The 25,271-nt window shown below is 40.4% G+C and overlaps 1 long non-coding RNA gene across 1 annotated transcript; it reads right to left on the bottom strand.

The window, feature by feature from the left end:
* Positions 1-286: 286 nt before the first annotated feature.
* LOC128087060 (uncharacterized) lies at positions 287-24,942 on the bottom strand. The gene is made up of 4 exons (XR_008209642.1): positions 24,487-24,942; positions 22,672-22,788; positions 2,198-2,318; positions 287-1,814 (listed from the first exon to the last, which is right to left on the bottom strand). It is a non-coding gene; the product is annotated as an uncharacterized LOC128087060 (long non-coding RNA).
* Between the last annotated feature and the right edge of the window lie 329 nt (positions 24,943-25,271).

The raw sequence follows: 25,271 nt of genomic DNA, 5'->3' as shown, positions 1-25,271 counted from the left end.
TGCAAAGACTAGATAATCACTTTGAGTTTGAAAAGACTGCAGCTGTTTAGTTGGACACAGCACCCAAGTATTATTCTATTTGCAGTTACAGCAAGAATTTTGAAATTAAAATCAATTGAAATGAAAATTCAGCTCATGGAACAGTGTGCTGTGGTGAGTGTGGTGACCTGCAAGCAAAGGCAAGACAGGATTAGGAAAGGCTAACTCTTGCAGCTGTTTCAGAAATCGTGTTGTTTCTATTCTAGGATTGGAAATGTCAGATATTAGACAAAAAAAAAAAAAAAAAAAAAAAAAAAAAAAAAAAAAAAAAGCAGGTACTGAAGGTAAGTTGTTTTGTTTTGTTTTTAAATTATAAAATAAAGAAATTAAGTAGAAAACAGACCATAATGAAATGGATAATTGAACAGAAAAGTAGCATAGGAGAGGTAGCTTATCTATAACTCTTTTTCTTTGAGATATGTGGTCAAGTGTCACTCATACTGTCAGAGTAACTACACTCAAGCACATTTATCCAAATAATTTTTGTCTTAGTGCAAGAGACATGATATCATAGGTATGCCAGGCAGCTCACCCCTGAAATAATCTAGCATAGAAACAGCTGATAGAAATTGTTCTTCCAACTGAAACAATTTGACACTACTTAGGAAGGTATTTGGAATGAAGGGTAAACTCTAAAAGATACAGTAAACAAGATTCTGTCCATAAGGGCTACCATCTCCTTTTAGTTTCCTGACTGAGATGACTGCAAGGCAGATTCCACTGAGAGAAGAATGGAACAAGAAGTCATTGATTTGGAAAGTATCTTAGCAAAGCTAAAAGGACAAGCTTACAACATAATGAGGAACAAGCCCATGATGGGAAGAAACTCTGGGATCCTCAAAAACATTCCACAAACATCAGTAGAAAACCCTTCACATGATGATAGAACATGGATGTGATTGACAAGGGCACTTCAAACAAAGTGGTCAAAAGTCCTGTCGTATCCTATAAATCATCATCATATTTCAACATACCTTCTATGTGTGGCCACTGGCATTTTTTCTGTTGTTTACCAGGATGTCACCAACCAGGATAAGTGGGTAAATTGTAATCCAGGGAGCCATTGCCTACTGCCAAATGAAGTCAAGTTCAGCACAGGAAGGATTTGGCACTGAAAAGCAGCACTTTAGTTCACCATACCAAGAGCAGCACAGGGGCAAAAATTGGAAAGATAGGCATTTTTTTCTGCAGACACTGAAGAGACAGGGGACAAACTCTGCTGGTAGTAAAGGATATCCACCAAGTTGATTCAGTGGAATTATATGAAGTGACATAAAATATTCCTCTAAATAAAATTAAAATGAATCATGGATTGAAGGGTCTTGATTTATACAAGAAACAAGTAAATCTAAGTCCACAAAAAATTACTCTGTCTATACTAATGTGCAGGAGTAATGTGATAACACAGTTTCATAATCATAAAAAAGAATGAGAGATTTTAGTCTGCTCTTGTGTCTTGAAGAACACTCCAGAAGAAGAACTTGCTCAAAGATGGTTCTTCTAATCTACCCTGTTTCAAAGGAGAAGGGCAGTGTTCCAGGAGCCCCTGTTGATATCACTTACCGATTCTGCTCATGGTGTTAGGAGTTTCTGCAGGGATATTTAACAAAAGAGAGGAAAGCTTGCCCAACTCTCAGGAAAAAATGAAGAGAAGCTCATGAGTCTTGTGCTTCCCCTTCTGGTAGACATTTGGTGTAAAGGAATGTTCAAGTTAAAAAGGTGTATGCCTTTCACTCATGGCAGTCACATAATGGCACAAGGGGAGCTGGTAAACCCTAGGATATAAAGAGAAACAATTTGAAGAGTGAATCAATGTCAGTTCTCTATTAATCAGCCTGGGCAGCAACAAAGTGAGTATCATTGAAGGTTGTGTACCTCAACAAAGTCAGACACAGCTGTTTTGGAGAGTCTCAAGGGTCATGATTTCAAAACACGAGGTCTTGAAGGGAATGTTTGGAAATGAAGGTGAACAATCAACCTTTGTAGACCTACCTCTGACCAAAATCAGCCAACAGTCTTAGTCAAAATCTTATTCTTGGTGTAGAAACATGAACCAACCCAGTTGGTGGACGGACTGTTCTCCAGGCTCTTTGACCTGGAAGAACCCACTGATCTCCTCATTAGGTTCTCAGAGATAGCACCAATGATCCCTACATACCCAGGATTTGAATCCAACTTTGAACATCTTCTCAAGGATGTACACTTCCCTCAGGCAGTGAAGACAACAGCTGCAGCCATCCGAAGTGGAAGAACAGGTTCCCCAGGGAAAGTTCAGCATCCTATGCCAAGTGAGAGAAGCAAGTAACTCTAAAGACAGCTAGTGAAGTTTCTGCCAAAAAGAAGCTAAAAATTTGAGAAAAGATCACTGTTTTTGTACTTGTTTGTTTGTTCATATTGCTACGGAATCTAAAAGTTTATACTTTATATTATTTGCCTATGTACATATACGCATTCCATCGAAATGCTATAAATTGTTATATCTCTATAGAATTTTAAACAAGGACATGGGGACTTGCTCCAAATCAGATGGACTTTGAAGATTGGGCCATAAGATTCCTCAATGCTGAATGCCCACAATGAGGACAGAGCTGAGTCTGCACATCTCCCACATGGATAATTTTGCTTGCTCACCCGTACATGACAGTGTGAAGACTTAGGTAAATAAATACACAAGAGAAAGCCAAATTCAGAGCAAATTACCAAAAAACATCAACACAACAATGATATAAAACAACGGTAGACCATGCCGAAGAAAAAGAAAAGGAAATGTAATAACCTGATGTGGGAGGCCAAAATGCTATTCATAGCATCTTCACAGTGTGAATTGGGAAAATTCTATCAAAATTGTTAAGAGGTTGTTTAAAACAAAACCTTGGAGTTGCAACTTCTACTTAACTCAGCTAAATTACAGAGCAGAATTCCTGAAACTAAGATTGTCATCTGATGAAATATTGAATAGAAATCAATAGGGATACCTGGTAATGCAACCATCTCTGCTAAAGCCTGCAGAACTAAAGCACACAGGAACTGAAACCCGATGGATGCCTGCTTGCTCTACACGAATTCCAGTGCCGGCTCCAGAAGACAGGGAAGACCAAACTGACGCTGACTGAGAACTGTTGAAATACACATTCTTCTTCCAGGAGGGAAAGACATATGGGTGAATGGCCTTTTAAAAAGCTTTCAGCATCCTGCTTTCAACCAACTCCTGTTAGGGTCACTAATCATTAGCTGCCTGACAGACTGGGGGTCTTTCTTTCTTCATTGCAAATATCTCCCTCCTTTACATGACAGTTTAATTTTTACTTTGCAATAAGGACTCATTTCTGAGTCCTCTTTCACTAACACGTAAGGACACGACACTCAGATGAGTAAATACGGATTAAGTTGCAAAATTTTATGCACCAAAAATATTGGTCTTCATTTTCATATTTCTTTCTTATCTGTAAACTGAGGATAGTAAATTTAACAATACAGCTTATATGAGTCATTAGGCTTCATTAAGATTTCTACAGATTATATTTTTTAGCTACAGTGTTCTTACTTCTATCTCTTTCCCTCTGATGAAGGGATTTATAATGTCTTTCAACATTCCTTATCACGTTTGCCACTTTTTTTTTTAAACTCAGGCATTCAGAGTCCTGTTTCTTGAAAGCTCTGTCTGATATCTGGGTTGATAGCACATTTTGGGTCTCTTCTACTATAGCCCCAAGTTCTTCATGCATACTCTAAAATTAACATTCTTCGGTTTTCAATACAACCCAAAATCTTTGCTATTCAGCTGAGAAACATGAAAGCATGCACTTTTATGGTGTGTGTGTGGAAGAACCTGGAATTTATGACTCTGATTGCCTTGAATTACGCAAAAAGAACACCATTAAGGCTACAAAGGAAAATACCCAAAAGTTAAGCACCAGAATTAAGGTCACCAACTTACTACCTGTTCTTCTATTCTTATTCTGACATTAATTTCCAGGTAGAAAAATAAGAGTTCTGCAGTGGGTGCTTAAATGTTGCTCTGTAGGACTTGCTGACCTGAATATTGCCATACCTTCATGGGTCAGCACAAATTTTCTGTTCTTTGTGAACTACACTTCTGCATAATTCAGCACACACATACCAGTTCACAAAAGCCATGACAAGCCTACCGTACTCCCTACATGTGCCTTTCTTCAAGTAATTGAGTTTATTATTTTGATGCCAAATTGAAAAGGTACTATGGAATTTATGCAGTGTAGTTTTCTTTTGTGCCCGATAATATTCTAGACTATGCTGACAATTTTAGGGCTTTAAATCACCAGAAGAGCAACTAACAACCCTTTATGATACCACAAAATGGCTGTATTGTATTCTGACTGTTAAAGGCTGATGTGAAAATTATAGCTGAGGTTTTACCTCTGTTTTCTTTTCTTCATTTCATTTGTCTGTTCTCAGGCTACTTAGGGACAGATTTTCATCATGACGTAACAAGCAGCAGTGGCAGCTGAACTAAACCTCTCTGTGCAATGAAAGTTAATATCCTTGAGCTTTGCCTAATTCTGAATTCAAGGAGATGCCTTAGCAAAATAGAAATTACGACATTCTTTAGTAAGACACGTAAAAGATAAGAAAAATTTAAAATAATAACATCTTTATAAACATTTTGAGCTCTGTTTTCCTGCTAGCACTGATTTCTTTACAAGTTTTGATCTGGTAAAAGCTTGCATGAAGGTAGCCTGAGCAGGTTGTAGGAATGAAAAATTCCTCCTACTTCCTGGTTTCTTACTCAGTTCCAGACTGCTTTATCAGTCACAGCTTCTGTGCCCTCATGTTTTTTAACCCTAAAATTCTCCTAAAACAGAGCATCCAGCAATGGTCTATGAATCACTCAAATTCCCAGTTATGCTGTACTTTACATACCTGACTGGATCTTAAATGACATACAGATGCTAGCTCGACCTTTTGCCCATTCTGCGGGAGCATGGGGTGATGAATTGTTCAAAACATCACACTGTGCCACAGCGCAGAGCACCTCTCCCACTCTTCCCCCAGCCCTGGCAGGAAGACCCTGAGCAGGCTCCTCTATCCTGCCTTGGCATCCTCCCAAAGGCACGAGGAGTGGGAAGTAAAGATTTATGAAATGGCTGTAAAAAACATGATCCAAGGTGAAAGTTGGAAGCTAATGCTCAAATCCATATGCCATTTTATTTTCTTAAATAAAAAAAAAAATCAAATTGCCAACATCTGGATTGCTGTGTAAAAGCACCTTTTTAGTCATCTTGAATTTGCATTAGATTTTTTCAAAACTGTTTTCCATCTCTAAATCTATAGGGCAAAATAGTTACTTCATTTAGATAAGCAGCTTTTGGGCATGAATTACAACAACTTTTCATATGGATTTTTATTATGTGGATTAAATACTCTCTAATTACACATAGTGGAATACTTCATAACAGTCTGCTGTGTTATGTCAATAATCCATTACGATATGAATAGATGCTTGGTAAAACTTCTGCTACAAGCATGAGTGCTTACAATTTCACTGGGGAAAGCACAGCAATGCCATTGACGAGAGCCCAGTTGGACAGCAAAGATACAAAGACAGCAAAGTGTCATGAAGTGCACAGAAAGATCACATTGTGATAATGAGATGGAAACACCCTTGAAAGTACAGAGCTTCAAAACTAACATCAAATTTTGTCCAGACTCATTCCTTGTGCCAGTCGAAGCAGCTCCACAAAACTTCATGGTGATTTAACACTTCTTCCCATTAAAAAATAAGCCTAAAATCAATTTTCTTGCATTCTTCCTTGCGTAGTCAATCGCACAGGGATAACTCACAAGTACCCCTCATGACAGATCTGAAACAAGAGCACCTTGAGAAGGGAACTAATTCTGAAGGGAACTGGAAGCTACTGAAAGGTCCCCCAGTTCTGTCTCACCACACGCTGCCTCCTGCAGTTAGTGCTGCTGCTGCCCAGGGATGGAGCCAGGCAGCAGGGACAGCCAGCTGAAAAGGGACAGAAAGACTGGAAGCAAAAAATGTTGGGGAGTGTAAGAAAACCACAAAAGGCAGAAATAAAGAAGCACTTTAGAACTTTGCCCCGACTTCAATATTAACTACATAGAAAACATTTTAAAATCAAATATAAAGTTATATCCAGTTTATATTGGTTGACCCAAGACCAACAAGAGTTATTAACTTGAACTAATACAATTCACCAGCTGCTAGTATAAATATACTGTAGGTCACTGCAAGGTCATTACTGTGCCCTCACCTGTACCTTCTCTTTGTCCATCTGAACAGGAAGATTCCTTAGGCAAGTTTCAGTAGCTTTGTGCACTGTGGTGGTAAGGATCAAGGGACATAGGCCTAGAAACAGTATTACCATCAGCAGTTCCCTTAGTACTGGCATAGGCACAGCTCTCCAAAGGCAATTTTACATTGCAGACACCCTCACCTTAATTAGCATTATCCAAGAGAAACAATTTCAGCATAGAAACCTGAGTTAGCTTTGTTGTAAAGGGCTGTGAATGCACCCAGGTGAGCTTGAAGCAGATAATTGCAGCCTAAGGCAATAAGCAGTGAATTCCCTCCAGGGACAAGATGTCTGGGGATGAAAAAAGCAGGGGGAGCAGTCCAGGAAGGACCTAGTTCAGGTGGCATTTTACAGTATTTCATGTGCATTTGCATTTCATGAAACTCTGTGTCTGGGAACTGGACAGATCTCCAAAACTCAAATGACAAAACAACTGAAATATCTAAGGGAGGAATGAAACGCTCAAGGAAATAATGTCATATCCATCTCGGTTTATTATATTTGCTCAAATATCAGAAAGGTTTTGTTTTCAGTTAGAATAGGAGAAAACATTGTTCTGCATTAAGACATTCCTGTGATTTTCAGTTTGAGTGGATTCAGCACTCACAGAGCTCTGCAACAAGGATTCTGACACAAACCCCCGCCTTGGAAAGCAAAAACTGAAAAGTAGCCTCTTTGTAAAGGATGCTATCAATTGCAAGAGGTCAGAAAATATAAATCAACTTCTCTTGAGAATTCAAAAATGCAGACATCAGCCCCCCAGATTAGAAGCTCAAAAATGTCTTTTTGACATCTTTCACATCCTTTCACTTTTTTTTTTTTTGCCAGTACCTACATAACGGCTTCAAGTTGGAAAGCCATTCTTCAATGCAGATGAAAGTGCCTGCTTCCTCTGGCTGTTTAGACAAAATGCTCTGCTTACCCTGAAAAGCCCTTTCTTCTGCTGCTTTTCCTGTAACATTTGTGACTCTTCCCTTTTTTCTACTGAGTCCTTTATTCCCCTCTTATATAAGACTACAAGCAGGGCTGAAAAGTTAAAAAGACATTTAAGAAAAATAATCACCTCTTTTTGTGCCAAGTTTCCAAGTTATTTTTTGTAAATACTCACAGAAGGTGCAACTATCTTTGTGGTTTTCACAACATCAGTTACCATTGGCTGGCTTTTTTCTTTTTTTTTTTTTTTTAAAACTCCTGCAGAACTTTCTGTAACCCAGTAACTGGAGCTTCAGACATTCCTTTCACCTGTAGTGAACACAGTGATACCTGCTGGAGGGTGTCTGAAGAGGAGAGACTGAGTACTGCTTGTGGTTGTTCTCTTTAAAAGATAGCATGTCACTGATCAAAAGCTGCATCAGAGATGCTTCTGAAGCAAGATTTGCAGTCACATGTAGCATCTTCTATGAAATCAACTTTTATCAGCATGAAGAGAAATGGATTCCTTAGGCTTCCACCTTGTACAAGTGCTAAGATTTACCAGCCTCATTAGTAGACTCAAGCTCATAAAACACTGGAGTTACACAAAACCTTGATTATGGCCCTTCCTAATTTCAGGGTACTTAATCCTGCAAATCCAGTAATGTTGTTTATGTGTTATCAGCTACTCCAGTCCCAGGTGCTGACCACAGTGAACACTGAAAGGACATCCCAGAGTTTCAAGGGGGAAAATTTGCTATAATTCTTGGAACAAAGCCTTCTTGTTCTTTGGTTATGTCAGCAAGTTTATTACCCAAAAGTAACAGTGGGGATAAGCAACAGTTTGTCTGCCCATTCACCCTTTACTGGGTTCTTTACACACAGCTGGTAATGAATGTCAGTTGTATCTTGGGTACACACTGCAGCTGGGTGGATCTTCTCTCTGCCAGTAAGGTAGATTACATTTTTGCTCATTAACCTCATTAACCTTTATTGCAAGAGCTTTCATTTACCAAGACAGAGTTTGTCACTTTGCAATCCCATATTAAATTAAAGACTGCTGTGTAGGCTTTCATTTCATTGTGTTCCTGTCTTCAGCTCAGTATTGTGGATTGTTACTCATTTTGAATAAAGCAGTCTCTAGACAAAACAAATAAAATTTATTTACAATCTAAAAGTAATAAAAGTCTACAGAAACAAATTTACAGGTTGCTTTTACCTGCCTTTTGATTTCTAAGTCTTTAGAGTATTCATGAACGTGTCTTGTAGCTCTGTTGTGAAGGCAGGGACTTACTCCAATTTAATTAAAGTGGAATTCCTGCTGTAATCATATGAATTTAAGAGTTGGAGCTTTGGAAAAAATACTAAATATTCTGAGACTCTCAGCAGAGCCATGAGTTATCAACATTCAGCTGTAAAGCTGCATGATTTACTGTGAAGTTGATTATAATCACAAATTTCCACAAAACATCATTGTTGGGATTTTTTTGTTTTGTTTTTTCTTTCAGTTTTTCATGCATTTTTAATATGCTGGCTACTCTTTGGGTACAAATTCTTTTCCTTTCATCAAACTCGAACTTTCTAAGCAGCTGAGCAGTTTCAAACATCTGCTATTTAATTTTTATCAGCCTCTTCCAGGGAAATATATTTTTCCTCTCAAATGTGGATGTTTTTCTACTGAAAATGTACATGTCTGAGGTATGTTATTCAGCCTCAAAATACGAGTAGTTGGGGGGCTAGAAATTAGATCTCTATCATCATTTAAAAAAAAAAAAGTTCCTTTATAAGACTCATTGCTTGCTTCTATCACTGGCAAGCTGATAACAGGTATCTACTCTTTAAATATTCACCATTTTATTATGAGAAAAATCTACCTAATATTACTTTAGAATTGATCTAACTTCAAGTCTGAAGCTCAAACTTACTAAAAAGATCTTACAAGCATCTCTTTAGGCACCTTAATTCTTTTGGCAGCATAATTCCATGCTGTCACACACACACACATTTTGCATAATTAAGGCCCTCTAAATATGGCCATACAGGTGAAGAATCCCAAAACATGTTAGCCCTAATACAGCCACAATTCTATTACAAAGTAAAAGTGTGAATCTATCTACACATATTTGTGTGTCTGTACACATCTATATACACGTGTTTTTATTGTCACTTGCTTGGAAGGGTATACATGACTATCTACTGTCCTACCACACAGCTGCCAAAGCACAACTGTTTTTCAGTGGACAGAATATCCCCACTCCCTCTTTATGGAGTTAATTGCCTCAATGACATAATTCAGCTTCATATTCCTTTTAAAAATGAGGGATCTGTATTAAATAATTTGAGATAAATCATGGACAGCTTGAAAGACTGTAAACAATTAATATTGACAAATAGCCTGCAATTTGTTGAAATAGATGCAAAGAGGTATCTAGGGAGATGCTGAAGATGTCATTGTTGAAACGATTTCACTACAATAAGAAGTGTTCTAGAAGGAACAGTTGATTAAAGGAGTGCATGATGCTGTCTGAAAATTCAAATGTAAGCAAAAAAAGAAAAAAATAACGGTAGTTAAAAGAAAGTTACTTCAACTGAAATATAAAGTAATAATATAAGAAGAGTAATTAAAATCATAATTATCTTCCCCTCACACAGATTGGTTAAGGTACAGTTATGGTTTAAAGACCGTAATAGAAACCCACCAAGGAATAAGGATAAAGCAACCAAATACTGGCACATTCTCTGTATAGTGATAAAACAGCTGTACAACTATAATGAGGTCATGTTGGTTTTTGGGGACACAGATTAGGGTAAAATCCTTAAAGTAACATTACACTGTTTTGTCTTTTTCTTCTGCCCCAGCAGAAGTATACACAGAACAGTGACAGATCTGGGATTATTCTCTGACATTCAGAATGCAGGAAATAGTCATTTGTTTTTTAGGGATTTTCTTCAGGTTGTAGGACAGGGCAATAGGAATTCAAACAGCTGAAGTGAGGTCTGTGTTAACGCACAAATGTATGAAATTGAATTTTCAAATGATATAATCTTCCCGAGTCTGATGTGCTATGCATAATAAATGAACAAATGCACCATGCTTTGTGCATAAGCAGAAATAAATCAGCGTAAAGTCCCCATAATTCACCTGGTCAAAAAGACTTACTAGACAAGGTCAAATTATGTGGAAATCAATCTTCATAAACTGAATCTGATTTGCATTTGTAGATAAATGTTTACCATAATTCCAAATCAAAAACAAGAATATGTTAACTCCTCCATCTGCACTCATGCATCCAATCCCCAGGACATGCCCTCACTTTGGTCAGCTGTGCTTGTGCCTAGCTCAGTTAAGAAGAGTTGCACAGAAACACCACTCCAGACAGGGGCAGGGAAGTCACTCTTGTCTGGCTTTGGGATAAAATGCTCATCAGAACCTGACTTTTAATCATTTATAAACAGGTCTAACAAAACATTGTTTTCCTTCCAGCTCCTCTTGTATCTCCAACATGGATCTCAAACCTTTAGTCTCCCTTGACCAGACGAATTTGACCTGATCTCCTGGTTCAGAGAACTGCCCTGGATGCAGACTTCAGCACATAGGTATATTGCCCTGACCTACTCTTCCCAGTTATACAGGTGTGTTAATGAATCTGGTTTGATAAAGCAAAACATTTGGTTTAGGAAATGCCAAACTAAATTATTCCCCCTTCTTTTTTTCTTCATTTTTTATAAATGCAAAATTGTCACATTCAACCTGTGCTTGCAAATAACTTCAGTTGTCCCCCACTTCTTTTGCAAGACTAATAAATCATAGATACACTGAATCCCAGTCTTAGATCCGAGTTTCCTTTCCCCCCCACTTCTGTCCTGGTTCAGGTGAAGGCCAGAGCAGCTTGCAGTGCACGTCAGAGTACATTAGCATCCTACAGGCCTACGCTGCTCCAAATCATGCTGAGGCAAAAGGCCACTTTGTTCCAAAAAATATTTTGCATTTCACAGAGAAGTGAAAGAGTGTTTGGTGAGAGATTGTCATTGAGGGAACCCTTGGGTAACTTGTAAGACAGCTTCAGTGTCCAGAGCTGCAAAGTACAGAATGAAACCTCCACACCTCAAGTGAAACTTCAGTAAGATCTATGACCCCTTTACACTTTCTTCTAAGTGCCTCACACTGATGGGAAATGGGAGTTGCTCTGGATTCCACCTGGCATAAGACCTGTCTGAATATGGTGATCTGTGGGCTGGGGCAGCTTGGATCAGACTTATGCTCTGCAAGATGCTGTCAGATTAGAGGTTTGTACTAGAAATTGATTGCCAAAAAACAGTCCTCACATACACACTGCAAAGTACGCCTGGCCATAAAAACAAGCTGTGTGGAAAGGCCTCAAATGACACTTCCTGTGAGAGTCTGAAACCTCAGCACCACTGACCAAAACCACATGGGGAGCCACGGGAAGGAAATCCCATACTATCACATCCCATGTCATGTCCACCCCAGCCACAGGACTTCAGGGCATCATCAGCCTCCAGGACACTGGTCACCCAGACCTCACCAACAGAACCCAAGCTGTTGAGGAACATCCTCACCTTTACAGAACCACACTGGAAGATTTTCATGGCAAGGAACCCAACATTCACAGCTATCCTGACTTCAACACCTCATGCCCCCCCCTTGTTTCATTCTGGCTGTAATGCACTTCTCAAAGTAATAGAGCACACATCATACTATGAACAGGACATCACCTAGGACATTGGCACTGGCAACCTTTTCTTAAATAAACTTGCTGGCATTTTCCAGTTATTTTCTAGCAGTCTGAGAAAGTACTTGGATATCTTTTACTTCTCTTACTTAAACACACCTCACAAAAACTGACACAACTTCAATCACAGAACTCCCTCTTTGTAAAATTAAGAGCCTTTTCCATTAGCTATGTCAGAGACCTTTCCCAAAGCAGAGGAATCAATGCAATTCACCTGTAAGAACAGCCATCTCATCTGAAAAATATTCTGTCTGGGACGGAATCTTAAAAATATGGAGTATCTGTGCTGTTTTGCTAACAGCTTTTTCACCTCATCTTCCTCATCCTAAAAGAGGGAATTGGCACAGGCAGCATTAGAGCAGAAGAGTGACAACAAGCCATCAACAGGGCTAATCTGGAGTTTCCGTCCACCTGTCACTGGATGCAGTCCTTCTGGATGCAGCCACAGAGTTCAGTAACCAGAGCTGCATTCTGGCTGTGGCAAACAGTGCAGATCAGACACCTGCAAACTGTCACCTCAGTTTGCCTTTGCTTACTTTGCTGTATCCAGGCAGGAACAGATGTGGGCTTTACAGTCAGCACACCCTTCAATGCTCACAGCATTCTGAAAGTATTGCCAGTACTGCTGTGGAGTGGCTAAAAGAGGCACAACTCCTCCAGGTGCCTCCTTGAAAAGGTAAATGCACAGATGGAATGTCTTAACAGCTGATCTCCTGGAAATCCTCACAGCATAGAGTACATCCCACATGCTCCAATTGGTCTATTTTGGGTCCTAGGCAACTTAAAGAAATCATTAAAAACCTGATTATTTACACTATCTGGACATCCTGTGGAAACTGTGCATGCTAACAAAAATGAAATGACAACCTTGAAAACTCATCCTGCAAAGAACCTTCCAGCTAATGACAGTCTTTCCTCTCTTCCACACTCCATATTTGCACCTACTGGAGAATTAGCACAATTCCTAGAGAGAATCTCCAGAAGAAGTAAAGGAAGTCACCAAAGAGCCCACCACCAGTAAACGTGGTAGTGAGATGCCAAGGGCAGCTCTGGGAGGTGGGAGCATTCGTGGTGCTTCTGGGGTCAGGGGAGTACCAGGCCCCAGCAATCAGAGGGCTCTCTATAAAGGCTGAGCTCTGGTCTGGGAGCATTCAGCCCATGCCGGAGTTTCTTGGCCACACTCCACTGAGGTCTACCCCTTTGGGCCAGAAGACCAGCCAGCATCCAGGTACCAGGTCAGCTCTCAGTTACCTGCCCATACAGCCCCCCCCCTATTTCAGACACCGATCTTCTACATCCCAAGTTCCTTCAGAAAATACCGAAATACTGAGGTGATGAGAGGACTGTTGCCTTAAACCATGAGGTGCTTCTACAGCTACTCCATCTAGACAGAAGCAGGTCAGATCTACTAACATTGCCCACATCTTTCCTCACCATCCTCCCCTCTGCTTTCCAGTTAGTTTATGTGGGAAGAAAGCCCCTTGGGAACTCACTTTTAATAGTGCAGCTGTAATCTGCTTTGCAGCCAGGTTGGAGAATCTTACGCAGGGATTTGATGTCTGCCGAGCTGGGTGTACTTCTCTCTGGCTTTATGTTGCCTTTATAATTCTTGGAGTTATTTTATATCGTCTTTCTCTTATCAGTAAATAAATATAAGACGGAAACTTTTTTTTAATAAAGAAAAACATTGATCTTAATAAGAGAGGAGTAGAAAATTTAATCAGAGATTAAATTTCTGATTCGCAGAAGGGGAATGATCCATTTGCTTCAGACAGAAAGGCAGGAAATTTTCTGACGAATTGAAAATTGGAATTAATGATTTGCTATGGTTCCTATCATTTCCTATGGAGCACAGGAAGAAATCAAAGGATTTTTCCCAGATTTAAACCTTCGAAAAACTGCAATTCTACTGCTGAAACATTTGCTGTTCAGTCTCGCTGCTTTCATTCTACAAATCACTGACTGAGCCCACCGATAAATGTTTAAAACAGAAACACTTTTTAATTTTTTTTTTTTCCAGCTAATCAAGGTCATTCTGGTTAAAGCTCCATGTACCTCTCAAACAGTAAAAGTTCTGTTCAGATGCCTTGAGCGCCTGCCATATCCTCCAGATTTTCTGCACGGCTTGAGTGGTGGGCTGTATATTCAAACCATGTACAACAGTATTTCTTACAGATGTCAAACACATGTAGTAGGAAAAGGAACTGTATGGCAGGCTTAGTGGCTGTGTAAGAGTGCCTTTTATGCTAAAGGGATTCTCTTTAAAGGGAATAGGAAGGTCCAGAGTTCTGGAACAGTGGGGAAAAGCTCTGCTCCACTGGCAGATGTGCTCAAGGATCAGGCCTGTCTGTGCAGTCTATGAAAGGAATTGTAACAGCATCAAAAGACTATCTGATTCCACTAGCAGTTTCTTGTTGTAACAAAATATTCTTATGAGGCTGATTTTTAGCTAATCCATTCAAGTCAGGTACATGAATCTCTTTTTTTTTTTTTTTTTTTTTAAGCTCTCATCTTGTTAGATCCCAGAATGTGTTATCTTATTGTTCCCTTTCACCGTAGGTAAGCTTCCTTCTGTCCTGATTTTTGTGATAAATGGTCTTGCTTGCATTTCTTCATCAGATTGAAGTAAGACTGGAAAAGACAGCTAACAGAGGCAGCCAACAGTGCAGCCATTGATAATGGCTAATTCAAAGTTGCACTATAATCTAGGAAGTAAAAACAAGCTACAACCCTTTTGCAAATAACAAGAAACCATTCTAGAAGATTCCATGTGAAAATATAGTGTTTGCCCTAATCGAGTAGGCAGGAAGACAGCACTTAATGTTCTCTGCTTCTGCCTTAAGTGTATGAATTCTCATTCAGAAGGAACATAAACAAAAACATTAATCGCATGATCCTAAACCATCACACCTAATCAATGTGACACAACTCCCAAGCACGGATTATGGAACACTTACAGAGACCTCAAGTCACTTCATACTGATTACACAAGTTACACAAATGCAGAGGAAAATGAGAAATTTATCAATGTTTAAAAAATACGGAACAGCACACGAGTGCAGTGCAAAGGCCAGATCAAAGCAGCAGCTCATGAGTCAGATTAGGCTGCCAAGGCTGCATCACCTGGCATATTACCTTCCTAAGCACTTCTGCATGCCCAAGCACCCTATAATCTGTCAGACCACCTGTGTCAGAGAAGAACACTGCTCTGATGGAGCTCCAGAGACAGGCTTACACGGGCACCCCAAAGCTGACCAAAAAGCAGCCCCAAAAAGCTTGGGCTAGCCTAGGTTGGATTTTTATAAATACTTTTTGCACCTCTGTCACCTCCAGTCCAAGAATTACTGTAATCTTTTAAGATTGTTGAATATTAATGCAGCTAGAACTCTTGCTCAAAGACAAAGCTACCTGACATTAACACAGAATAACCCCACAAGTCTATAAGCTAAGTATATTCCCTGGAACAGGACTGCAACTGAATGAGTATTCAATAAGTTGACCTGCCTTTCTCTGTGTAAATCACATTCCCAAAAGAAGAAAGTGTAACACATAAGTGATCTGTATTCTACTCCATGTTACCCTGATGCAAATCAGTAGAGGAATCTGCTTCTACACCATGCAACTGAGATCTGAATCCAATCTGCTGTCAGAATGCTGCATGCCTGCAGAACTAGAAAATATTAAAAAAGCAGAACCTGGCCAATTTTTTTTTGTTTGTTTGTTTACACTCTTCAGCTCTTTATTTCTCTGAGATGGCAAAGAACATATGGTCAACCAGCATAAAAATTAGCTCTTTATGTGCTAACTATTCATTTTTTATTTTCATTTGCCAATTTAGTAGGAGTTTAGTAGAATCACAGTTGACAGCAAGTGAGTCAGCTTGGTTTGATGCTTGGAAACATGTTAGAATCACACTAACAGTACTACATTTTATCCCAGCATTACCACTTGGACAAATAACAGTTAAGTGTTTTACTCTTCCCAGACTCTCTTCTTCTCTCCTCTGACCCCATCCCTGCTCAAGTAGCTGCTGCAATCTACAGTGAGTTGCTCTTTCTTCCTCTTCACTACTAAGACCTGACATCAAGTCTTCTCTCTCACTTTTCCTCTCTCTTGTAAAGTCCCTTTCTCACTCTCCTTAAAGGTGTGAGAATTCTTAGACTGCAACTAAGTTGATAGAGATGCTTTTTTAACTCAATACCAGTATGAAATTAAATTTATTTGTTTCAGATTCTAGTGAGCTAAGCATAATTGAGATGTCTGCACTATTTTTTCCTCAGAGCTTGGAGTTTTCTGAAGTTTTCACTTCCTAACAACTGAGTATGCAATAAACAGAGCTATTACATTGGAACTACAACGTTATCTGCACATCAGTAGACTGCAATTCCAGCACTGAACAATGCAGGCTATGGTGGAAGTGCTATGTTGAAGTAAGTTGCAAATAAGACTGGTTGTATATTTTTATCCTGTTGTCCAATGTCTGATAGCACTGAAGAAAAAACCCACAATGGAGCACTATTGCATGAATTTATTTCCACCCTTCAGCTGGATCTACTAACAGCTCCTATTGTAAACAGTCCACATTCTGCTTCCTCCAGAAACAATGCTTGGGCGCTTACAGTCTTAAATCTAATCGTAGATAAAGTTATAAATCAAGAAAGTTGTCCAAATGGAAAAACATTTTTTAACTTTGAGGAGTTATCTCTGATTTTAAACAATATAGCTCTTGAGTTTCTATGTGTTCGCTACATAGAACTGTGCAGCCCTCAGCTGGAGCTCCGGCCATGCAATTGAGTATCTGGGCATGCTATCAGGGAGAGCCGCTGCTAACCCAGCACACCTTCTCCACAGTCTAAATCAAGAGAGCAAGAATGTCTACCATCCTAAACAAGAAAACAAGCAATATAATCAACACAGGAAAACTATTCCCCCTCCCAATATAAAGTGAAATGTATTTACCTTCATTTTAAATTTCCTACATGCCAGTGAATGCTGACAACTGAGAAAGACACCTGAAGTTAACAAGATAGAAGCTGAGAATTATCTTTTGAACTGCTAGGCAACTACATCTAAAAGAGACTCATTGCTCAAATATTTTGCTAAAATGATCAGGTCCTGAAATTGTTAAGAATGCAAATCAACTGTAATTGAGTTTCTAGTTTTAGCATTCTGTTAAGACAAAAGATCACCATTTAAACACCATCTGCAGGCTGAGGAAGACAGTGTAGCAGCTCCCTACTGCCTGCCTGTACTTTGACAGTTTTGATCCCAAGAGCGTGGAGACAGCATCCAGCTCCCTGGAGCTGCACCACAAGTGGCAGCAGCTCCATCACCAAGCTAACAGCATTCAGCTGAAATCTGTTGAATGCTCAGATGTGAAAAGCAGCCAGTGGGGGAAGCATGCTGTGGTCAGAGAGGAATCAGGGGTCAGAGCTCTGCTCACAAGGAGGAGAGAAACACGTTGCTCATGCTGGATGGGTTACGAACTGCACTGCCAGGAACACTGCCATGTGCTCGTGCTGGGACCTGGCCATCCATTTTGTGCGATGCAGGAGCCAGAGGGCTCTCCCCTCAGCTATGCTAGACCTCCAGCTGGAGCAAAAGCAGCAAAACCTGGCCACTGTCCCTGTTCTGAATATTCTTGACTTTTGGACAGACACACAAAGCAAATGTAGGAAATAAAAATTACACCCACCTTATCCTGTTGTTTTTCAGCATACCTTGCACTGAATATCCACACACACACCCTGTGCTCACAGCCTGATTTAAAGCCTCCTTGGCCAAACATCTCTCTCCAGCCCTAACCTTTCTCACTCCACATCACCTGCTTTCTTCTCTCCCAGCCCTCACCAAGGACCCATCCCTCACTGTTTGCCATCAGGCTTCATCATGCATCCCTGTGTCTTTAGGGTGTCCTCTTTTTCCTCTGTTCCACTAGCTTCAAGGTCATTCACTGCTCATAAGGGAACCCGGCTTTTTTCTTCACTCCCCAGACACCAGACATCTCTGGACCCCTCTGTCTATCTTCCTTCATGGTTCTCTCTTTCAATTTGCAAAACCTTCAGTCTATCAAGTTTTAAGCAGCAATATTTCAAGGGAATGGACAGGAAATTCCCATGCCCATAATTAAATTTCACATGTAGAGTTGTGCGTGCCTCAGCGTCCTCACTGACAAATACTTCTCATAATGAGCCACAGCTACTACAAATCAAGTAACTCAAAAACTGAAACGATTGCAAAGAAAAGAACGTGACTCAAATACGTAGGACCTTTCTTTTAACACAGAAAGCTTTTCATTGTTAAAAATACTCTTGAATACAGCGTTCAAAACCTGAACAAACTGATTAACCAGGGACCAAGTCAGTAAAGGAGCAGCAGTGCTCTGTGTTATCATGTGAGGGGCCACAGATCAGGGATGACAGAAGCTGATGATATATGGCCACATCACTGCTACAATGCCACAGGTCTCTGTGGAACAATCCTGGCTCCACTGCCCTTACTTGGCAGCTGCACTAAAACCTCTGCAAACGGGAATTACTCCAGAAGGCTTTCCGCTCCCCTTCTGTTGAAAAAAATCATTTGGGGAATACATATAGCCACCAGCCACACTGCTGCACTGGAGGGATCTCTTGTGCACAACCTCTCTCTGTGCATTCCATCCCCTTCCATAGTGCATAAGAGCCTCTATACACAGAATGGTACAGATATCACTTTGCCACAGGAAAGCATTTCTAGTGGGTGATTTAGGAAGCAGTCAGTTTGCTTCTGCCAGCAAAAGCAGTACATCTCCCTGTGCCTCTCTTTAAGAAAAGGAAAGGTCACAATGATCAGCTAAAGTGCTGGAAGCAAAAGGGCAGAATATTACTCAAAACAACAAAGGTCTTCATTTTAAATTACTCTGAGTAATACTTGGTGTTTGAACTCTTTGTGCAAAGAGACAAGAGAAGGAGGGAGTAAGTGCCAAAGCCACTTATGTGCCACACCATCTGTATGTGCCATGAATTCCAACACACTGAGCTGAACAGGAACAATCTTGTTTAAAAAAAAAAAAAGTCACAAAAGTTTCTGATTTCAAATTCTGAAAATCTGCTTTATTCCCTTCTGCCTGGGTTTTGAATAGATGGGATTTCAGGTGAGTCTTAGGCTCTCCAGTGTCACAGAGGATCATTGTGGAACCAGCTGGGTTTGCTCTCTTTACAGAGTGACGTGTTTGAGTTCAAATCTCTGTCCAGTCTCTGTACTACCAAGTTAAAGCTTTAACTAAGCCGCAGTAGGAATACAGTCTCCACTCCTTCAGGTTCTCAAAGTTGTCACCCTAAACAGGGATTAAACTGTCAGTTTCTGAGGCGTAGCCAGTATCCCTGTTCATTGCAGGGCAGCTGGACTAGATGATCCTTAAGAGTCCCCTCCAACTCAAATGGCTCTATGATTTAAGTGGGCATTTATGACGTTCCTACTAGCAGGAGGCAATATGTGAAAAAGCAATCTGCAGCACTAGGCATACAGACAAGGAATGGAGAAGGGCTGTAAACCAAACCCTGCTCTGTTGTTCTGTTACTCAAAGAGCTTCATCAAATTATTACCATTATTTATACAGTCATAAAATTTAGAGGTCTTGATCAGGTTTCTGTTTCCATGGTGCCAGGTTTTGTCCACACTCAGAATGAAAACATTTAGGAGAATTTAACAGAATTCATAACAAATTATTTTCAGGCATGTATTTAACATGAGAAAGAAATGAAACAAACCAGGAGCATCACTGCCTTTGAGTAAACACCTCAGACTGCCTCACATACCTTCCTCCAAGAGGACAGTGCAGGATGGACAGCCAACCTACTGTGGCAGTCTTCTGCACACTTAGGTTTCATGTGTGCCAACGCTTTTCTTAAACAAAATCTCAGAGCCAAAGATACAACTATTGATGATTATGAACCAGCAGCTTGTCATGCTTAGATTCTTCATGAAATATAAGCAAGAGGATATATCTTTAAAAAAAAAAAAAAAAAGGCAAATATCACAAGCACAGTTAATGCCTTCTTTGGGCATCAGGGGAAAAAAAAAAAACAACAGTGCTCACATTTTTTTTTCTTTTCCAGATTATTTTAAATGATTATTTTTCACTTAGGGGGTATATCTTTAGCTACAAACAGCACTGAGTTAGTAGACTGTTAGAAGAATCATAGAATCATCCAGGTTGGAAAAGATCACTAAGATCATCTAGTGCAGCCACCCACCGACCACCAATACTGCATCATCTCCAGGGATGGTGACTTGGTGACTCCACCGCTTCCCTGGGCTGCCTGTTCTGATGCCTCATGGTTCTTTCCGAGAAGAAATTCTTCTTAATAACCAATCTGAATTTCCCCTTATTGTTACAAAACTGTACTTGGTGTTATCTCAATGTTGGAATATGAAGAAAATGTGAGGAAAAGCATGGGGAAAATATTTCACAACATGAGAGAGCAGGTCAGACAGAGAACTCCCTGGCCTGCCTTGCACCTTCTGGCAAGCGTAGCTCTCCCATGGCATCCTGAGAGGTCCTGCATCTTCACACAGTCTGACATATCCTCTGGCCAGCTCAGGGCTTTACTGACACACCATCAATGAAGGGTGAAGCACAAGTGAGGTCACTGAGACTGCTATTAAGAAAGAGGAATAACAAGCCAAAGAACTGCATTCTCATTATCTGTCCCTATGACAGCCTTGGCCCAGCAGCAGCACAAAGCAATTGCATGGCATGAGTTTCCCTGGCTCCTGCAGAAGGTGAAAGGCTAGATTAAATTTAAACAAACAAACAAGAAAAACCAAACGCAACACTAAGTACATACAGGTCTAGATTCCATCATGTAGATTCCACCCTGAAAAGACTTCAGGATCATTGAGTCCAACCGTCAATCTGCTCTACTAGTCCCATCATCCAACTATGTACCTTCATGTCACACTTCTGGCAAACATACAACAAAGGCACAGCAGCCACTCTGGCTTCCAGGGCTGTTACTTTCAACTAGTTGTCTGGCACTAATCTTTAAAAACTTCCAATTTGGAACATTTATTGATTGAAATTGTATTAGAAAACTTGTGTCTATTAAAATGTAGAAGCCTGCAAGTAGAATTAACTGCTCCTACAGCCACATGTACCAGTCATGTCTATCTCAGTGTTGGGCAGGTATGAAAACCTCCATCAGCTGGTGTAAGAAGAGAATAAGGAAGTGACTAAGATCACAGATTGCTCTACTAACACAGACTTTACTGCATTGTGAGGAATAAAATATGAGCAATAGGCCCCAAAAATGGCTGAGATGCTATGTCAGGAGATACAATTTGCAGATGATGGATGTGCAGGAGAATGCAGCAGATGAGATGAAACTTTGTTTTGAATCATAATGCAGTCTCTATATTCTCAGCCTTTTTTGCATTCTGTCTGTCTAAGGGAATAACCCAATTCCTTATACAGCTTTTCAAACTGTGAGTTCCCATTGCAGGGACCTTCCCATCATCAGTTTATGAACATAACCTCATTTCTCTAGAATACGTCTGGAAAGCAGCTAAGTAAACAATCAAAAATGTAACACATTTCTGCCTGAAAATACACCACAGTCAGTGATTGCACACGAAAATTCTTATGTGCTGCAAATATTCCTCCACTTGCTGCAGCAGTTGTACCCCCCTGTTATTGCACCACTCTGCCATTGGAGCATTATTGGCAGTGGCAGCGTGCACTGGAGTTTTATTCCCTGTCTCTAGGCCAGTCCTTTAATCTTTTTTTTCTTTCCTCTCTGAAGGTTATTTATGCAAGTGTGACAAGCAGTTACAGTAAAGTTCCCTGCAATGAAAGGAGTGCAGGGCAGCAGTAGATTCCATTCCAAAATCATTTTGAATTCTAAAGGCTCCATTTAAGGGATAATGATGGGAGCAAAGGGCATTTCTTCAGGATTAATCACTGGCTGGGTGAGATGATAGCCCAAGGCAAAGCCACGGGCCATTAACCCCTGCGGGTCACCTTATCCCTACAGGAAATGCGCTGGGTCAAGTTCACTGTTGCTATTATAAAATCTTATTGGAGAAAGAGGTTACACTTCTCTGTTTATATATGTCCTCCATTCCCATGTTTGTAATGATAGCGGATAGCTTTTGGCAATGCCTCTATATTGTACCACGGAGAGATGTAAGAACAAGTTCTATTGTTATATTTGATGCTAAAGATACAAGTGGATTTTTTAATGTTTACAGGGAAGCATTTAAGGTTCTCAGTAAAAGAATGTAAATGAAACAACAGAGAAACACCACGTGAAAGAGACCCAATGAAATAACATTAGGAAGGGAGACCTCACCTTAAACAGTGTAAAACATCATATTTCCCCTAAAGCAAAAGGAGCAGCACAAACCATCTGAAGAACTCATCCAGAAGTTTTGTTTGAAACACTGAAGGAGAAGCTGTAGGCTTGCATCAGATACCATTACACATGGCACATGGCATAAAATAGCAGTTTGACAATATTGCCAAGTGGGATTTATGTGCTCACAGAAACAGCATTTAAAAGCTATGCACAAACTCTCAATGATTTAAATAAGCCTCAATCTCACAAACTTTAGTTGGACCCTGTTGTTTCCAACCAGGACACTGGGTTACAGTTTTCCAAGCAGCCCACTGCAAAGGGAGAGGTTACCTGTGCAGCTGTGTGCTCACTGCAGATCCTTTGTACGCCAACACCAACCTCAGCCTCAGAAATGAAGCCAGGATCCAGAACGGAAGAGCCTCAGGATATTCAAATCTGAAGCTACATCTGAACATAAAAGAGAAAAGAGTGACTCTCGGATCAAAGCAGGCCTCGTGCCTCCTGAGCCTCTCTTGAAATGTAAAAAAAAGATCTCAACTTTTGTTAAATAGAAAACAGTCCTTAGCACTCTGCTAGAGAAGCACCCAGCTCTTATTCCTAGCACAACTGCTACCTTTATCTCCTGTGCTTGTAACCAAGGCAAAATGCACTAGCAGCTTCGTAGCAGCCAGCGTGTCACACTGCCCATAGAAACAGAAATGTCACTGCAGTACAGAATAGTGGAGCTTTCCCCAGTAATATACCTTAGTCTCAGAGATTCTCTTGCTGTCCCTTGGGGAAAGGAGCTGAATCCAGCACAGCTGCTAATTACAGGCTGCAGATCCCACTTGAACCAAGGAACATAGTGAGGTGCTTCTCTTCTGCATGGAGCCCAAGGTCCCTCGCCCCCCCATTGCTGGCACCCTCACTTATGAGCAGAGGGGCTCCCTGACCATCACCACGTGGGCTGGTATCCTGCTCTGGGGCGCTCGCCTCTCCTCTGCATTCTGAGCCTAACCAGCTAGCAAGCCATTCTGATTTCCCTACAGAGTGTTAAAGTTGCGAAGGAAAACAGACTTCCATCATTTCCTTAGTTTCAGAATGCCAGACTTTGCAGTTTTAATGTTCTTTTAATGAAGTTTTTAGGTGTAATACAAACATACGATCACTTTAAGCATATGGCAATAAACTGCAAAGTAAATATAATTACAGTAGCTCTCACCAAATGTAAAGCTTTACGTTTTGCTGTTAATTGACTGAAAGGATTTCCAAATGCAGAAAAGAAAACTTTGGCATCAATTTTTAATAAAATACAGCAATAAGAACTAATATCTTGAGGGATGAAATAGCAGATTTTAGATCTTAATATATGATGATGAAGAAGTGTGTAACTGCTGATGCCAGCTACACTCTAACTAAATTCTAAGCTAACATTAAAATAACAAAAAAGGTCTGGGTTAAGACAAAAAGAAAAGCCATTATCTTCATTCCTTTTTTTAATAATCATTGTGAAGGAAGACCCATTGCATAGAATCGAGTTGGAAAGGACCCAAAGATCATCTAGTTTCAACCTCCCTGCCTATGGCAGGGTAGCCAACCACTAAAGCAGGCTGCCCAGAGCCACAACCAGCCTGGGATAATACATAAACAAAAAAGAACATTTCCTCACAGTGCTGACCCCTGTGAGGATGGGGGCTGCTGGAAGCCAACCCTTCAATAGAAAACCCAACATTTCTCATGGCAGAGAGCCCTACAGGATGGACAGGAAGAGCAAGCTGCCTGCTGCCTGCACATGCAGTCCCTATATGCTGTGACATAAATCACCATGCTTACAAGATGAAAAAGAGGCTGAAAAAAACATCCCCTTTAGTGCTAATAGTCATAAAATTTAATAGAAAACTATGAAAGTAGATCACGTTTTGTTGTATGTTTGGATGGCCAACACTTGGAATGTTCACGCCAATTACTCCCATGAATTTTGTGCCTATATCTGTAAATACTGCTGATTACTAACTCATACATTATATATATTATTATGAATGCAAAAAAAATCTGTAACTTCTTTTTTTTTTAATAGTTAACATCAATTGCCACATTTGGTGTCACAGCTGGAAAGATTATCACAGTGATAATAGGAAAAGAAACAAACAGGGAAGGAGTGCTCACCTAGATCCAGAGACGTGGGTTCACAGGAAAGACTCCAGAGAGGAAGGATCTTGAGAAAGAAATCCTTCCTGAGTAACAGTCAACCCTTAAATGGGGTCTAGGAGAGGTGCAGCCAGGCTCCCTCCTTCCAATCACAAGCTGAATCAGCTTCACCTGTGCTCCCAGGGCTGACTCAGTGCTTGCCTCAGGTGATCAATCAGTGGTTCAGGCCATGAATCAACAGTTCCCATACGTTAATTTTTACAAAAAAAAGACTACCCTGGCCGGTTTTCTTCCACATCTGTGCTGAGAGAAACACTGTGCCTTTGAAGTTCGAGCCAGGTTTTATCTCACGATTTTTTTTGTTCAGAATAGACAGCAAGAAAGAACGATTCATCTTGCTTCTCTGCATTTTTAAGGAATGAAATGGGCTGCCCTATTGTGCAAAGCTGAATAGTTTGGTCCTTCTGTGCTTTGTCGAGGTACTGCTGCAGCAAGTGGAATTCAGATCTCCACACAAACCGCCATCTAATGCTGCAGTGCTACAGCCCAGCCCCTGTGGCTGGAAACCTCCAGGTCAGCGTGTTTAACCTAGGCTGTAATTCTTTCAGGAATGAAATCGGAAGTTATGACAGTCTGAATCTCTGCCCCCTTGCCCCAGTTTTTTGCCCATCTAATGGTGTTGGACTACATAAACTGCACCACACCAGGAATGGGGAATTGGGACCAAGTTGATTTTTGGGTGCCTCTGTTTTGTGTTGTATTTGTTCAGCATGCAAGCCTTGGCCACATTCAGAACACTAGTT

The sequence above is a fragment of the Tympanuchus pallidicinctus genome, unplaced genomic scaffold (assembly GCF_026119805.1).
Source record: "Tympanuchus pallidicinctus isolate F22 unplaced genomic scaffold, pur_lepc_1.0 scaffold3, whole genome shotgun sequence".
NCBI lineage: Eukaryota > Metazoa > Chordata > Aves > Galliformes > Phasianidae > Tympanuchus > Tympanuchus pallidicinctus.
This window is presented reverse-complemented; position numbering and strand designations above follow the sequence as displayed.